Here is an 18,104-nt window from a genome sequence, read left to right as displayed (position 1 = left end):
GTAATGACTTTTTTCCCCCAGTAGGCTAGCATGCTTAATAAGTAAAGCAGCTATTAAAAAGATAGCAATTGACCTCAATAGTGAATCCCTAAACTTCTCTTTCAGGGCCCCTTTCTGGAAGTAGGTCTGTGCTAAAACGTCCAGCCCCCTCCCTATACGACCCCATCTGCCTGGTCTTTCTCTTCCCTTCTCCAAAAGGCTAGTGTCATGTGTACTGACTTTTTTTCATAATGAATCATTTCTAAGACTTAATCCTGCAATGGAGACATTTATTAAAGAAATTGTTAACCAGAGCAGGCAGGATACAAGAGGTGATTATGCCTGACTGACATTTTGGTTGGATTAAAACAAAGAGCCCAGTTACTTAAAACCATATTCTCCCATCCAGGACAAAACAGTTCATCAAGCCTACTCATGTGTTGAAAAAAACTATAGATTGAGTAATAGGGATTCCCATTTTACTTTCAAGAAAATTATTAGGCACTACCAAAGAGTCCAATCTCATTGTTATGTGCTCTGATATATAATTGATGCTCAAACATGTTTGTGGACAGACAGGAATATTTTTTTGCAGCAAGTGGGGTTCTGTTGCACTAAGCTTTACATCAAATATTTGAGGAACTAAGGTAATGCATGTCCCTTTCACTTAAAATATTTAGGACTGTCAGCTTAATTTAGCCAATCAATAGCATGTAAGTCTTGAGTATTTATTTATTATCTTAGTCAACCTGGGTACCTTTAATTTTCATTGGGAGGAAATATTACAGGACACCTGTTGATTAATGACCATTTTAAAATTACCAAAGCAGAATACAGAGTGACATGAAAAAGTATAAAAGAAGGGAGGAAAGGGATGTGGTAAATGTATTTACCATAAAAAGGATGGAAGGAATGGAAGAAAGATAAAGGGTTTACCTTTATCTGGTGGTCTTAGTACAGTTTTGAGGGATGAAGAAGGTGGTTTAACATTGATAACCTCTGGGATCTCTGCAAAATCTAGTGACTAAGTCAGGCTCCCTGAGATTTGCTCTGATGCCAAGAAAACAAAGATCAGTTACCTAGAATCAAATTAACTTGTCAGAGTTGCAGACAAATGTCAACCTCCCTGGGTTTGGAAATACAAATGTTCGTGTGTCTTATCTTTCAAACGTTTTCCCCTAAATATATTGCACCATACGTTGGCATTTTTACTTTTTTTTTGTTCGCTATGGCATCTGCCTATAAATCTTATGCATGGAGATACACATAGGAGAAATAACAATAAACATATATTGCTAAGGGCCATGTGAATGACAGAAAACAAGATGCAGCCTGATGCAGACGTTGGAATGTGGCACAGCAGAGAAGGATAAGAGTGCATTGGAAAAGTCGCATTTGAGGGAGAAGGCAAGCATTTCAGAGGCTCAAGGATGGGTACAGTGGTGCCTGAAATGGGAGATGTTGATGATACATCTTGGTCCAAATATAATACATTGGACCAAGGAAAGCTGAGTATCGTTTTGAATAGCATACACCCCATCATTGAGGTTAGCAATGTGTTATGATGTCAAAACATCTTATTGAGCACGTACTATGCTCTAGGTTTTCTTCTGTCCTAAAGACTTCATAAGCATTATCTCATTTAAACCCCACACCCATGAGGTAGGTAGTGCTCATTTAACTTACATTTTATAGTTGAGGTAACACGAGGCTCAGAAAATTTAATTAACTTACCCAAAGTCAATAGTTGGTAAGCTATACCTCTGAGTTCAGAGCTCAAGTTCTTTCAGCTCATTAAAGTGCTAGAATAGGAATGACGTGCACAGGACTGGACGGCAGCATCAAAGACCAATACAAGATACACGGGATATGGTGGGTGCATGGACTAAAGGGGCTGAACAGGTGGGTAAAACTATAGTCTGGACAAACAGTGAGAAAGGAAGTGGAAAGAGAAAGACATGGATGCCCTATATCGTTTGAAGGAAGTACTACCAGAACTTGAACTCTAACTGGTTGGAGGGTATGATGGAGAAAACAAGGGCCTGGAGACAAGGCCTGTGTGTTGGTGGGAAGGCAGTCAAAATTAGGTTTTTAATATAAGACTATAGGAAGTGGACGGAAAGGGGAAGTCAGCAGAGTCACAAAATGGCAATTGCTGGTGTTGGGTACTGAGATGGGCCACACTCTATCACACCACACACCACTGCTTATCCCATAAGGAATTTCCTTCCAGAGATTTTTGGTCAGTCAGACCATTACAGCAGTCATGAGCCCTTACTGTCTCAAGATTTATAAAAATAAAACTTTCTTTTCACATTCTCAATTACTCCTTGGGCATTCAGCTCAAACTTCCACTTCTGATTTTTGTTTGGTACCTTTCTGATGGCTTGTTTCTCACGGTTTGAAAACAGCTGTGGTTAATGGGATTTTTGCATCAGTGGATATCACTTAGGATATTATAAATTTTCTCTGTCAGTATATTAGCTCTACCAGTGAATTTCAAGCTTTTGTGACACAATCCAGTTAAAAAAAAAATTACGTTACAACCCAGTACACACATTCGTATCCTACTGTTTATTTAGTCCATTAAAATAAGATACTACTAATAGCAATACTTCTGATATTTCTATTCTATTCTGATATTTCTATTCCATTCTGATATTTCTATTCCATTTAAAAATGCTGACTGAAACCCACCAAATTGGTATCTCTAGTGACTCAAAGATTGAAAAACAGAGAGCTCAACTCAGCTCCAAATAGGAGATAAGCATGTGTTCGGTTTGGGCTTCTGGTGCTCAGCACAGATTCTAACGTGGAGAGCTTTAGAAATGTTGAAAGCAAGGAAAAGGGAGGGGATGACATCTTGGTCGATGATTTATTGTTCTTAAGAAAGATTTGGTAGGTTCATTACATGCCCAGCTCAGTTTATGCCATCTGTGCATTTAGTCAATTTGTTCCCAAATTCCAGTAATCCCAACTGCAGCGTTAATCCAAGAGCCATGAAAATTGGGGTTGACGTCTCCTGAAAGTCATGGACAGGCGCAGGGGCTATAGATGTGGCCAGAGGAGCTTCCGCCTCTTTAGCAAGTGCTGTGTCTTGGTGACTTTCAGTTTTCCAGTAAGGGGCCAGGCAAACTCTGTGTGTGTGTACACAGTGCGTACACCCATACACGGGGCTGGGGGGAGGAAAGCAACTCACCTAAGGATAAAGCAGTGTCTTTGTCTGAAAAGAGAGCTCAAACAGAAGACAGGCTTGGCCCTGTGATTTGAGTAAGAGAACAAAAGCTGAACATCTAATTTTGAAGTTTTATCAGTGATGTCTCTGTTATATTATTCAAGCTATTCTAATCAATAAGACAATAGCATCCCTGCTTTGAGCCAGGGGTCACTAGATGCTAGATGAAGTTAGCACATGCTTTCACCTTAGGTTGCATTTCTGTATTTTGGAATCAGTAGGGAAAAAAAAAAAAAAAGGCATCAAATGGAGATAATGGAAGGATAGCTTTCTCCTTCCTTCTTCAGAGCAGATTTGGACAACAGTGGGACAAGATTGCTCTGGCAGTTCCGTGCCCCAGCGGATATGCTGAGAATTGCATCCATCCGTCCTCGCCACTCACTGCCTGTCAGCCCTGCAAAGAGCTCCAGAAAAAGGATTGTGCAACCCCCTTCTCGGCTGTTATTTCTTTCTTCCTTAATGAAAGAGACCTTTGTTTGCCTCCTTGTCCGTGTCACCAGTAATGACGAGTTGGAATGTCGTCACTGTCATGCAATCTGGGATCCTAATCAGACTGGTTAATATTTGCCAACACATTTCATAAAAAAAAAAAAAACAAACCTCAATCTGCCTAAGTGATCTTAACAGTGGGTCAGTTGCATGTGAAGCTCTCGGTTCCATAATAAATAATGTGTCCAGAGCACGCAGGCCAGGCAGACTTGATTTCAAGGGAAAGTTCTGTGAACTTTACCTGTCTCAAGAGAGATGTGAGTTCCAGGAAAGTCTTCTTAAATTAGTAGAACAGGATTACCTGTCTCGGGGCGCAGAGTTATCTTGTCCCGCTGCCACCTAGCAAAAAATGTAGAGTATTTTTTGATACTCACAATGAATTAGCAACCATTCTTTCATAAATATTTACTGATCACCTACTATCCTACCAACTATCTGTACACTGATCTTTTCAAAAGTATTAATAAATTAAAAAAAAAAAGAGGCGTTCCCTTCGTGGCTCAGTGCTTAACAAGCCCGACTAGGATCCATGAAGATATGGGTTCGACCCCTGGCCTCGCTCAGTGGGTTAAGGATCCGGCATTGCTGTGAGCTGTGGTGTAGGTTGCAGATGCAGCTCGGATCTGGCGTTGCTGTGGCTGAGTCGTAGGCCAGCGACTACAGCTCCGAGTCTACTGCTGGCCTACGAACTTCCAGATGCTGTGGGTGCAAGCTCTAAAAAGCAAAAGAAAAAAAAAATTTCACTGACATACAGTTGGCCTATAATGAATATTATATTAGTTTGGTATACATAGTGATTCAATTATTTTTAGAGCTTACACACCATGCAAAGTTACTGCAATATTATTATTATTATTATTATTATTATTATTATTATTATTGTCTTTTTAGGGCTGCACCCACGGCATATGGAAGTTCCCAGGCTAGGGGTTGAATAGGAGCTGCAGCTGCCGGCCTATGCCACAGCCACGACAACACCAGATCCAAGCCGCACGTGTGACCTAAATGGCAACGGCGGCAATGCTGGATCCTTAACCCACTGAGTGAGGCCAGGGATTGAACCCACGTCCTCACAGAGACAATGCTGGGTCCTCAACCTGCTGAGCCACAGTGGGAACTCCTGTCTGTTTCTGTTTTGTTACATTTAGCTGTTTTTGTCTTTTAGATTCCACATAAGAGTGAAAATATACGCTGAGCTTTAGGTCTCTTTCAGAACATTTACTTTAATTAAATTATTATAGTTTTAGTAATGATATTCTAATTCGTATTTTCATGCAATCTTTCTTAATTATAGATCCCTTTCATTAATTACCATTGTACTAGTCACTTCTGTTATTGCCTAGAATTTGAATCTTCTTTTTCCCTATTATTTATACATGTAGAAAGACTAGCTGAAAAAGGTACCCTCAGCAGTTAGTTTCCCTTTTTAAAACTTCATACAATGGAAATAGATATATTGATATAACATCCTTTTTATGAGAACATATGAAAATATAATGATGGATATGGTGGCCAATAGGAAGAGAGAGAGAAGCAGGGTAGTAGGATAAAGAGAAATTATTTATTTAGTTCACCAAAGATAGAATCCTCTACGGACCAATGCTCAGAAACTAAAATGAGTTGAGAAGTATTATTATTATTATTGTTATTATTTTTGCTTTTTAGGGCTGCTCCAGGGGCATCTGGAGGTTCCCAGGCTAGGGGTCTAATCAGAGCTGCAGCTGCCAGCCTACACCAGAGCCACAGCAATGCAGGATCCGAGCCGTGTGTGCGACCTATACCCCAGCTCATGGCAACACCAGATCCTTATCCCACTGAGTGAGTCCAGGGATGGAACCCACAACCTCATGGTTCCTAGTCTGATTCGTTTCCACCGTGCCACAACGGGAACTCTGAGAAATATTATTAATTCAGTCATCAACAATAACTATAAATTTTGAATACAAAAAATTTAAAGAAGAAATTTTTAAAAATTCCTAATCTCACTCTAGAAACACTATTAATCATTTTTTTAAAATTAAGACTTTTTTTTTTTTTTTTAGAGCAGTTTAAGGTTTACAACAAAACTGATTGGAAGCCACGGAAGTTTTCTGCACACACCTTGTCTCCACATTCATAGCCTCTCCCGTAATCTACTTCCCCCACCAGAGCGGTACATTTGTAAACAACCAGTGAGCATGTATGGACACATCATTATGACCCAATGTCCACAATTTACTTTAGGGTTTGTTCCTGGTAGTGTACATTTTGTGGGTTTGGACAACTGTAAAATGATATATATCCATCATGATGGTAGCGTACAGAGTATTTTAAGTGTCCTATTTCCCTCTCTGCCCCACCTAATCATTCCTACCCTCCCTGCCCTTCAAACTCATGGAAAACACTCATCTTTTTCTTTCTTTCTTTCTTTCTTTCTTTCTTTCTTTCTTTCTTTCTTTCTTTCTTTCTTTCTTTCTTTCTTTCTTTCTTTCTTTCTTTCTTTTTTTACTATCTCCATAATGTTGCCGTTTCCAGAATGTCATATGATTGGAATTGTACAGTATGTAGCCTTTTTAGATTGGCTTCTTTTACTTAGTAATAGGCATAGACAGTTCTTCCATGTCATTTCATTTCTTTGTAGCACTGGATAATATTCCATTGTCTGGATATACCATACCTTACTTATCCATTCACCTACTGAAAGATATCTTAGTTGCTTCCAAATTTTGGTAATTATAAATGAAGCTGTTACCAACATCCATGTACAAGTTTTTGTGTGGATATGTTTTCCTTTTATTTGGGTAAATACCAGGGCGTTCAAGTGCTGAGTTGTATGTTAAGAGTATGTTTGGTTTTGCAAGAAATTGCCAAACTATCTTCCAAAGTGGCTGCATTACCACCAGCAATGAAGGAGGGTTCCCGTTGCTGCACAACCACATCAGCATTTGGTGGTGGTATTTTTTTGGATCATAGCCGTTCTAACTGGTATATAGTGGTATTTTGTTGTTGTTTTAATTTGCATTTCTTGGATGACATTTGATGTGGAGCATCTTCTCATATGCTTATCTGCTCTCTGTATATCTTCTTTGGTGAAATAGTTGTTAAGATTTTTGGCCCATTTTTTCATCAGGCTTTTTGCTTTCTTGTTGACTTTTAAGAGTTCTTTGCATATTTGGAATAATAGTCCTTTTTTCAGGTGTGTTTTTTGGAAAATATTTTCTCCCAATCTGGAGTTTGTCCTCTCATTCTTGTGACATTGTCCTTTATAGAACATAAGTTTTTAATTTTAATGAAGTCCAGCTTATGAATTCTTTCTTTCATGAATTGTGCCTTTGGTGTTGTATCTAAAAGGCCGTCGCCACACTCTAGGTGATCTCAGTTTTCTCCTATGTGAACCTCTAAGGGGATATGTGTGTGTGTGTGTATATATATATATATATATATATATATATATATATATATATATATATATATATGGAAGTTCCCAAGCCAGGTACTGAGTCTGAGCTGCAGCTGTGATCTGTGCCTTAGCTGCAGCAATGCTGGATTCTTAAGCTACTGCACCACAGTGGGAATTCCTATAGTTCTGTATTTTACATTTAGCTTTATGATCCATTTTGAATTAATTTTTGTGAGGGGTATAAGGTCTGTATCTAGATTCATTTTTCCGCATATGGATATCCAGTGTTCCAGCACCATCTGTTGAAAAGATTATCTTTGCTCTGTTGTATTGCCTTTGCTCTTTTTTTTTTTTTGGGGGGGTCATACCCATGGCATATGGAGGTTCCCAGGCTAGGGGTCTAATCAGAGCTACAGCTGCAGGCCTATACAGCAGCCACAGCAGCAGAGGATCCGAGCCGCATCTGTGACCTATACCACAGCTCATGGCAACACCAGATCCTGAACCCACTGAGCGAGGCCAGGGATTGAACCCGTAACCTCATGCTTCCTAGTCGGATTCGTTTCTGCTGCACCACAACAGGAACTCCCCTTGCCTTTGCTCTTTTGTTGATAATCAGTTGACTATATTTATGTGGGCTATATCTGCATGCTGATGACATATCAATGTTCCATTGATCTACCTGTGTTTTCTTTCACCAATACCAGACTGTTTTGATTACTGTTGCTTTATAGTAAGTGCTGAAGTTTGGGAGCATCAATCCTTCAGCTTTTTCCTCTTTCAGTTATGTGTTGGCTATTCTAGGTCTTTTGCCTCTTCACGTAAACTTTAGAATCAGTTTGTCAAAACCACAAAATATCTTGCTGGCATTGATACTGGATGAAGTCTATAGATCAAGTTGAGAGGAACTGCCATTTTGCCATTACTGAGTCTTCCCACCCAGAAACATGGAATATTTCTCTATTTAGTTCTTTGATTTCATTCACCCGAGTTTTTAGCTTTCCTCATAGCTCCTGTACATATTTTGTTAGACTTATACCTAAGTATTTCATTGGTGGGTGCTAACATAAATAGTGGTTAGTTTCTTTTGAAAAATTGGATATCGCTCTTATGCTTCTTTTCAGAAATAAAAGGTAATCTGTTACACGAGAAGTATATCCTCCCCTCACTCATCCCCAAAATCCAATAGTAAAAGAGAAGGAACATAAGTGTACTGGAAGATAATGAGAGAGCATTGCAGTCTGTAAAGAAACAGAGAAAGAACAGTGACAGATTATCATTATTGTCAGGCATATTGGCAGTGTTTCCCATCTGCTTCCTTATTACCCACACGACGAGAATTCAAAGGTGATGGTATCATTTCTCCTACTTTCATCTGCCAAGAATCTAACAGGAGGAATTGGGCTCCTGGAGCTCTAGTTTGAACTCATACTTCATATTCCCATGGTGGAGAGAGAGAGGATATATTCATGAAATGATAGCTTATGAGAATGTGTGTCAAATGTAAGACCAGATACTATAAAACTCCCAGAGGAAAACACAGGCAGAACACTCTTTGACATGAATCACTGCAATATTTTTCCTTTGGATCCATCTCCTAGAGTAATGGAAATAAAAGCAAAAATAAACCAATGGGACCTAATTAAACTTAAGAGCTTTTGCATAGCAAGGAAACCATTAACAAAATGAAAAGGCAGCCTATGGAATGGGAGAAAATACTTGCAAACGAAGCGACCAACAAAAGGCTTAATTTCCAAAATAAACAAACAGCTCATACAGCTCAATATCAAAAAAATTTCTACTCTTCTATCCTTTCTTAGTATAACATTTTAGCTGGCAACGTGGCCGTCTGGCTAAAGACTGTGGTCTCCAGTCTCCCTTGCAGTGGATGTGGCCATGTGACTAGGTTATGTTGGCAGAAGTGACAGGGGTCACTTCTTGATCTTGCCCTCAAAGAATCGGAAAGATAATATCCCATTGTATATATGTCTCATATCTTCTTTTATTCAGCCATAAAAAAAATGAAATAATGCCATTTGCAGCAACATGGATGGACCTAGAGATTATTATACTAAGTGAAGTAAGTCAGACTGGGAAAAACAAATATCATATGATATCACTTAGATGTGGACTCTAAAAAAAACGATACAAATGAACTTATTTACAAAACAGGAATAGACTCACAGACGTAGAAAACAAACTTATGGTTCCCAAAGGGGAAGATGGGGGGAACAGGGGGGTACACTAGCAGTGTGGGATTAATAGGTGCATAGATACTATGATATAAAAAATAAACAAGGATCTACTGTACAGTACAGTGAATTATACTCAATATCTTGTAATAACCTACAGGGGAAAAGAATCTGAAGAGAGAGAGAGAGAAAGAGAGAGAGAGAGAAAATGAATATGTATCAAATATGCTTGTTTGGGCAGACATTTAAAGTAACACTAAAAATTTTTTTTTTCTTTTAAGCAGTTCATTCATGAGCTTCTCACACATTTTTGGGAAGGGCCTTCAGCCCAAAGAAAGAATTTTTCTCCTAGAACCACTAAAGTTGGGGAGTGGTGTGACTTCAGAAGGGTCCATGCTTCATCACAGTGGCTTTCGAGGTCACAGCTGAATTCTCAAAATGGTTTGGGAATTTTAGAACCCAGTCCAAATGGTGACAGGTGTGGCCACTGTTTCCTCTATTTGTGGGCTAAACCTCCTGGGAAAAGTGGCAGATTCTGCCCTCATGGGGCCTATATCTAGGTGGGAGGCAAGTTAATCCCAGGGGAGGGCTTGGGAGACCTGCAAGAGCACAGCATCTATCCCCAAGGGCAGTCTGCAGTCCACACACTGGGCCTGCCAGGGGAGGGGCCAGGAACCCCGGGGAAAGCAGCCTCACCTGTGTCCTACTCCCAAACCACTGTGCTTTGTCACGCTGACCCAGATGTTGCTCCAGCTGGCTGCCTGCCCAGTATCATTCCACCTATCACATCTTGGCTTTTCCCCTTTAGGCATGGGATCTTGGAGAGTCAGCCCACGATGCAGACCTTCAGACTACTTGCCTGCGAAAAGGAAATTGCTGGGCTGGCTGCTGGGCCTTAGTCCTTACAAACTCCACTGTTTCATCCTCTGTCCTTGGGTGTCTGAGGCCTCTAGATGTATTTCTTGCCACTGGTTGTTCATTATTCGAGTCAGAATGCCCAGCCTTCATCATTGCCTTCCAGCCAGCCTCACGCAGCACTCACTAGTGCCCTTGATGTGGATGAGTCCAGAAGACTTCCTGCCTTCATCTTAGTTGACCTTTTGGCCATGTTTAGCATGTGAAGCTTTCCTCTTTGAAACGTGTGCCTCTCTTAGCCTCTATGACCCCCAGTCCATTCGTTTTCTTCTGTATTTCTGTCCAATTCACCTTGGGTAGGTAGGTAGTTTTTTCTCCTTAGCGCCAACCGCTCTTTGTTAGACTTATTCCTTGGCCTTTTTCACTGCCCCATTTTTTCTTTAAAAGGGGATCTTACCTAGTCCCATAGCTTTATAACCCACTTTTTCAGTTACCTTTTGCTGCAATATTGCTGTGTAACAGGCTGCCCCAGAACTCAATGTCAGACAGCCGTGAGCCTTTTCTGCATAAGGAAATTGAGACTTGGTGAGAAATAATTACCTTCTTATAGGGACCATAAGTGACAAAACCTCCAAATCTGACTGTTGTGTCATTACATTTGCCATTATATTATGAACTTAGAAAGAAAAGAACTATGTATCCAACTCATTTCTATCAATAGCCCCATGTCAAAATAATTTTTTAAAAGCACTCTCATATTTAGTTTTCCAAAATTTTGTACAAAATGCTATTAATATCTCTTATTAACTTAATTCAATACTTAAATGAGGGCTTTCATCTATTTGCCACAACTATAGTAACATATGCAAATTCTCTCTCTCTCTCCAAACCATTGTAAATGGTCAATCCCTATTAAAGTATTCACTACATTTAGATTTTCAAGCACAGTATAATAAAATGTTACTCATTTGGAATGAAAAAGTTATCCATTAGGATTCTTTGGTGGCACATAGCAACCCTTGTTCCTGGCTAACTTGCGAAGAAGGGGAATTTATTGGAATAATAACACTTAGAGTACTTTGAGTAGGCACCATTCTGAGCATTATACTCATTAATTCCCAGAGAACCTTGTAGGTAGGCACCATCATTGGTTCCACTGATGTAGAAGTGAAGGCACAGAGAAATAAAGTGGTAACTTGCTCCAGATCATGCAAGTAGAATGTGGCCAAACTGGATTTGAGCCCAAGCCACATGGTTCCAGTCTTTGGCACCATACCCATGGATACAGGGGGTGGTCAGAGTTGAAGAGGAGGCCACAGAAGCAAGTTTAGAGGAGGGTAGAAATCAGGGCATGGTAAAGAAGTGTCACTGGGATAAGCTAATTATCTCCACTGCATCCCCCAAACCCTGATAGCAATTAAAGACTCCGGATTCAAAGACCTAGGAGAGAGGCACAATAGAACCTTGACTAGGGGAGGACAGGACACCTGGTCTGATAGTTCTGAGGCTGCACGCACAACAAGAGATCAATTCCCCAAGAAGATATGGGCACGTTGTTGTAAAAGGAAAGGCAATGGGTTCGGGAACGGTAGCCAGCAAAAAATGCCCCTTGCATGGAGAATGAAGGAAATATTTTTATTCATATTAACAAGATGTCCACAATAGCAACTGTGAGAAACCCCTCAACTACCTTAAGAATGTGTCCTCATAGACTCCTTTATTGGAAGAGAGAAATTTCCACCTCTGCCCCAAGGCCACTCTCTTGAACTCATATTTTTCCACTTGAGTTGGATCACAGCAGGCTTAAATCTCCATCGTCAGGGAAAAACTCTTCCCTAACCCCATGGAGCTATTGATGCTAATAGATCTCTGATGTCCTCACAATCCGGCCTCTTGAAAAGGCAGTCCACAATCCCTACACGCCCCTCTTCCTGCACAGTCACTCCCAAATCTACCAGCCTCTTATTCCTTCCTCTGTCATGCCTGTCATTTGACTGAAACTGTACTTTCTAAAGCCACCAATGACTGGATTTTTCCAAAACAAATGTGTTTCCTTATTTTTGCTGACTTCCCAGTAGCATTTGGCCCCCGGAGAACTCGGTCCTTCTGGAAGCTCTCTTCTCTGTGATTTGCTCTCACTGCCCCCCCCCTTTTCTATAGAAATCTCCTTCTCAAAGAATTACTTGGTTCTTTTTTCCTCAGTTGATTTCCTAAACATAGGCTTCTGCTCTTCTCACTTTATTACACTCAACTTGAGGGACACAGTAAGTTATATGTTCATGAGTCTCAAATCTCAAGCCAGAACTGCCTACTGATCTCCAAAACAGCAGCTCTCCACCTAGAAGTGTTACTGGTACCTCAAATGAAATATGTCCACAAACTCATCCACATTTATCTCTAAGCTTGTTCCTCCTTCTTAATTACCTCAATGAATATCACCTCCATCCCCCCATACAAGCCAAAAATTTCAAAGCCACCCTTGTGTCTCTCTTCTCCTCTATTGACCACCATTCATCAGCAGTCTCCCTACTGCTGATGTAATGTAGGCACTTATCATTTCTCACCAGAATTATTTCAAGGACTTGCTATATAAACTCTCTGCCTCCAATCTGTACCTTCTGGAATTCTCCATAGAGCTGCCAGAGAGATTTTTCTAAAACACAAATATGGTCATGTCACTTCCAGAATGAAAATCCTTCAGTGACACCCACACATTTCATGAGGAAATTCAAATTCCCAAGTCTTGGCACACAAGACTCTTTGTGATGAGGCTCCTGTTACCTCTGAAGCTTTATAACTTGTTAGGATTCCGAGAACCTTTCAGTCCAACCATTGACAAGCATCCATGGTTGCTCAAACGTGTCAAGGCCTCTACCTGGCTTTATCCATGCTGCTTCCTGTTTCTGGAATGTCATCTGCATTGGTCGAATACTGTCCCCTAGACATCAGGTCCACCTAGAACCTGTGACTGTGACCTTAACCCACAAATAAAGTTTTTGTAGATATAATAAAGTTAGGATGATGTCATACTGGGTTAGGGGAGGCCCTAAATCCAATATGACTGGTGTCATAAGAAGAGGGAAATATGGACATAGACACAAATACAGGGGAGAGGGTCCCACAAAAAGAAGAGCAGAGATTGGAGTGATGTATTTATGCCCAAGGATTGCTGGCAACTGCCAGAAGCTAGGAGAGGGACATGGAACAGATTCTCCCTGAGAGCCACTGGAAGGAACCAACCCTGATGACACCCTGATCTCAGATTCTAGCCTACAGAACAGGCAGAGAATAAATTCTTACTGTTTTAAGCCACCCAGTTGGCAGTATTTTGTTATGACAACTCTAGGAAACTAATATGCTCTTCCCAACTCTTTATTCCCTTGGGAACCTCAATTCAGCTTGGCATCTCCTCCTCCAGGAAGACTTCTTGGAACTTTCCCATCCCTAAGCCCTTCTCAGGCCCTGATTTAGATGCTTCTCCTCTGTTCTCTCATTGTATGGTGCATATCTTTATTATAACACACTGCAATGCTGTCAATCACTGGGATTTTTTTCCCTCTGCTTTTTCTTTGTTAGGTGGTAAGCGCTGAGAGAGCATAGAGAGGGTGCCTACCTGGCAGCCCCAGTATCCTTCATGCCATTGGCAGGAAGAAAAACATGCACAGTTAGCACTGGTGAATGTTAACATGCCTCAAATTAAGTGTGATTTTATTTCCTTCAAATTGAATGTAACAAATCCTCAAGTAGAGTGGATATAAGATACTGGGAAAAATAAGATCTCACATTCGACCAACAATGTGCAATGTACTGCCAACAAAATTACCTTAACATAAAAGAAGAGCTCTTTCTATTATTGACATTAATTTTATTCACTAGCAGTAATGAGAATTATGTCCATGCTATTTTGAATCATGAATTGTTTGCTTTGCTTTTTTTTTTTTAATTGCTTCAACTAGCGGTTTATAAGAAAAAGGAATATCATATAACTCTCTAGGTAATAGACATACTCTTTTTAAACAATAAGTGGAAGCCAGGAAAGTTTACATCATGCCTTGTCAGCCTGACTGTTGAACAGTTGTGCTCTCTCTCTTGCTTCAGCAGTGTGAATCATTTATGGGGATAATCCCATAGGTTTATGAGAGTTCATTAAGAGAGGATCAATCTAAAATGTATAGCATGTTAGCCTGAGAGCTCACTTGTCGGATGTGCTGGCACTTTTCATTAAAAATGACCTCCTCATGGCCTGAATGGCTTAGTGGGCTAGTCCCACTTTGTTATCATGGCAATTATAAATTTACATCAAGCATCTCACAAATCTGGAAATTTGCTTAGTAAGGATATAACAAGCTGGACTTGTTTACTGTTAAGAATTTGTTAATCTGATTATTTTTTGCCACATATGCAATTACATTACTCTCAGATGGTAATGGAGGTCATATTTTTTTAAAGGGATAAGAACATTATCCACATATTTTCAGGTCTATGAAGACCACCTGTTATTAGGATTAAAAAAGCTTGCCAAGGGCCTTAGTACTTTGCTTGTAAAACCTCTTGCTTAATTAAAGGCTATGATATGAAATTAAAGTAAGGCCTTCACAGTAATTATTTTTGTATTCACTCAACTCTTACACAGCTAAATAGCGGGCCCTGAAGTACTAGACATGAAATATTACTTTTTTTAGCTATTCCAAACTTCAATAAAACTAGTTCTGGGCCTGTGGTGGTACTAGAGAGACAAAAATGAGCAAAACTCCTTCCCTGCCTACAGGGGTTGGCGTCTGCTGGGGAGCAGAGGCAATTTCAGTGCCAGAGATTGCAACAATGACACAAGAGGAGAAAGACTCATTCCAAACTGTGCAATCAAGGAAGGCTTCCTGGGATCCAGTGGAGATATGCTACAATACTGGGAAGAAGAAAACATCAGAAACAGTGTAAATAACCACACAGATCATGGTACATACAAGATGGACTTTGGGAACACTTCCAAGGTTTTTTTTTTGTTTTTTTTTGGGGGGGGGGTTTGGTCTTTTTAGGTTTTCACCAATGGCATTTGGAAGTTCTTGGGCTAGGGTCGAATCAGAGCTACAGCTGCTGACCTATACCACAGCCACAGCAATGCCAGATCCAAGCTACATCTGTGACATACACCTCACTCATGGCAGTGCTGGATTCTTAACCCACTGAGCGAGGCCAGGGATTGAGCCTGTGTCCTCATGGGTACTCGTTGGGTTTGTTAGCGTTGAGCCATGATGGGAACTCTGACTTCCTAGTTTAATGAGAGATGAGGGGGAAGGAGAAATAGGAAGGCACCTGGCATGAAAGGTGGATATAATATTATTTATGTGTATTTATATATGTGATACTTAAACATATATATTAACTCACAAATTAATTCATCAAACATTAATTGAGCTTTTGCTATGTCCAAGGCACTGACAATATCATGATAAGTATACCAGTTCTCACCTTCAGGAAATTCCTCTCTAATGGGGGAGACAGAAATATAAATGGATGATCGGAATATGAGGTATTGAGCCCTTCAAAAGAGTGATGCATAGGGCACTGGGAGAGCACACTGTTAGTGCAACTGAGTTAGGGGATACCTAGGGATTCTGAGTGTAAGTGTTAGCAAAGTTGCCCTGAAAGTCAAGCAGAAATCCTCAACAAAATATTAGTAAACTGAATAAAAAATATATATAACAAAGATCAAACACCATGATCAAGTTGGACCTATTCCAGGAACACAAGGATAGTTCAATATTTACAAAGCAATCAAAATGATGCACTGATTAACAAAGGGAAGGATAAAAATAACATGAGCACCTCCAAAGACACAGAAAAAGCATTTGGCAAAATTCAACATCCATTCATGATAAAGACTCACTAAGGTGGATATGGAGGGAACATATCTCAACATATTAAAAGCCATTTACGACAAACCACAGCTAATGCCATACTCAATGGTGAAGAGCTGAAAGTCTTTCCTCTAAATTTGTGAATAAGACAAGGGTGCCCAGTTTCACTACTTTTATTTAACATAGTATTGGAACTTCTAGCCATAGCAATTAGACATGAAAAAGAAATAAAAGTAATAATAAAATAATAACGAATAATAGTAAATTTAGATAAATTGGAAGGAAAGAAGTAAAAATATAAAGTATCATGTCATCTATTGTGGATGACATGATACTTTATATAGGAAACTCTCAAGTTTCCACTAAAAAACTATTAGACCTAGTAAATGAATTTAACAAAGTTGAAGGATACAAGGTTAATATACAGAGACCTGTGGCTTTTCTGTAAACTACTAATGAACTATTAGAAAGAAAAAAGTAAAGAAAATCCCATTTAAAATTGCATAAAAAAGAATAAAATATCTAGGAATAAACTTAACCAAGGAGGTGAAAGACCTATATTTTGGGGAAAAAAACAAAAACAAAAACCGAAAAAACCTATAAATATTTATGAAAGAAATTGAAGATGGCATAAAGAAATGGAAAGATATCCTGTGTGCTTGAATTGGAATAATTAATACTGTTAAAATGGCCAAACTACTCAAAGCAATCTACAGATTTAAAGCAATCCCTATCAAAATACCCATGACATTGCTCACAGAACTAGAACAAATAATCCTAAAATTCATATGGAACCACAAAAAACCCTGAACTGCCAATACAATCTTGGAAAGGAAGACCAAAGTTGAAGGTGTTACCCTCTCAGACTTCAGACTATACTACAAAGCTACAGTAATCAAAATAGCATGGTACTAACACACAAAAAAGACACATAAATCAATGGAACAGACTAGAAAGCCCAGAAATAAACCCACACACCTAGGTCAACTAATCTAGGACAACAGAGGCAAAAATAGAAAATGTAAAAAAGGCAGTTTCTTTAATAAGTGGTGCTGGGAAAACTAGACTACAAGTAAAACAAGAAGATTAGAACATTTCTTTACTCCATATACAAAATAAACTCAAAATGGTTTAAAGACCTAAAAGTAAGATGGTAAATTATAAAACTCCTAGAAGAGACATTAGGCAGAACACTCTATGTCATTAATTGTAGCAATGTTTTTTTTTGGATCTGTCTCCTAAGGCAAAATAAATAAAAGCAAGAAAAACAAATGTGACCCTAATTAAACTTAAAAGCTTTTGTACAGTGAAGGAAAATACCTGCAAACAAAATGACCAGCAGGGGATTCATCTCCAAAATATATAAACAGCTCATACAACTCAATAAAAACAAACAGACAAACAAATGACAATTGAAAATGGGCCAAAGGTCTCAATAGATATTTTTCCGAAGAATAAATGCATATGGCTTACAGACATATCAAAAGATGAACATCACTAATTATTAGAGAAATGCAAATCAAAACAATAATGAAATATCACTTCACATCTGTCAGAATGGCTGTTATCAAAAAGTCTAATATAGACAATATAAAAATATTGGTGAGGATGTGGGGAAAAGGGAACCTTTGTACATTGTTGGTAGGAATATAAATTGGTGCATCCATTATGGAAAAATTTTAGTTCCTCATAAAATTAAAAATAGAAGTATATATGATCCTGAAATTCCACTCTTGGTATACATCCAGTAAAAACAAAAATAATTTGAAAAGATAACACACTCCAATGTGCATAGAAGCATTACATTAATAGCCAAAATATGGAAGCAACCCAAGTACCCATCGACAGATGAATGGATGGAGATGTGCTGTATATGATATATATTCCATATATAAAAAACAGAATATTAATCATAAAAAGAATGAATCCTGCCATTTGCAGCAACGTGGATGGACCTAGAGAATATTATGCTTAGTGAAATAAGTCATAGAAAGACAAACACTGTATGATATTACTTATATGTGTAATCTAAAAAAAAAAAGAACGTATATGCAAAGAGCAACAGATTCACATATATAGCAAACAGACTAGTGGTTACCAGAAGGGAGAGGGAAGGGGGG

The 18,104-nt window shown here is 39.1% G+C and overlaps 1 protein-coding gene across 5 annotated transcripts in view; it reads right to left on the bottom strand.

Moving 5' to 3' along the window:
* GPRIN3 (GPRIN family member 3) overlaps window positions 1–18,104 on the bottom strand; it is an 87,053-nt gene that overhangs the window by 21,008 nt on the left and 47,941 nt on the right. For 2 of the 5 annotated variants that reach the window (XM_047798698.1, XM_047798699.1), the window contains exon 2: window positions 3,945–4,042. The exons of 2 other annotated variants lie outside the window; for them this stretch is intronic. The gene's annotated coding sequence lies outside the window, so the exon portion shown is untranslated. The remainder of the gene's footprint in view (window positions 1–3,944; window positions 4,043–18,104) is intronic. One more of the 5 variants, XM_047798702.1, reaches the window with a different exon arrangement.

The sequence above is a fragment of the Phacochoerus africanus genome, chromosome 10 (assembly GCF_016906955.1).
Source record: "Phacochoerus africanus isolate WHEZ1 chromosome 10, ROS_Pafr_v1, whole genome shotgun sequence".
In the NCBI taxonomy this organism is placed as follows: domain Eukaryota; kingdom Metazoa; phylum Chordata; class Mammalia; order Artiodactyla; family Suidae; genus Phacochoerus; species Phacochoerus africanus.
This window is presented reverse-complemented; position numbering and strand designations above follow the sequence as displayed.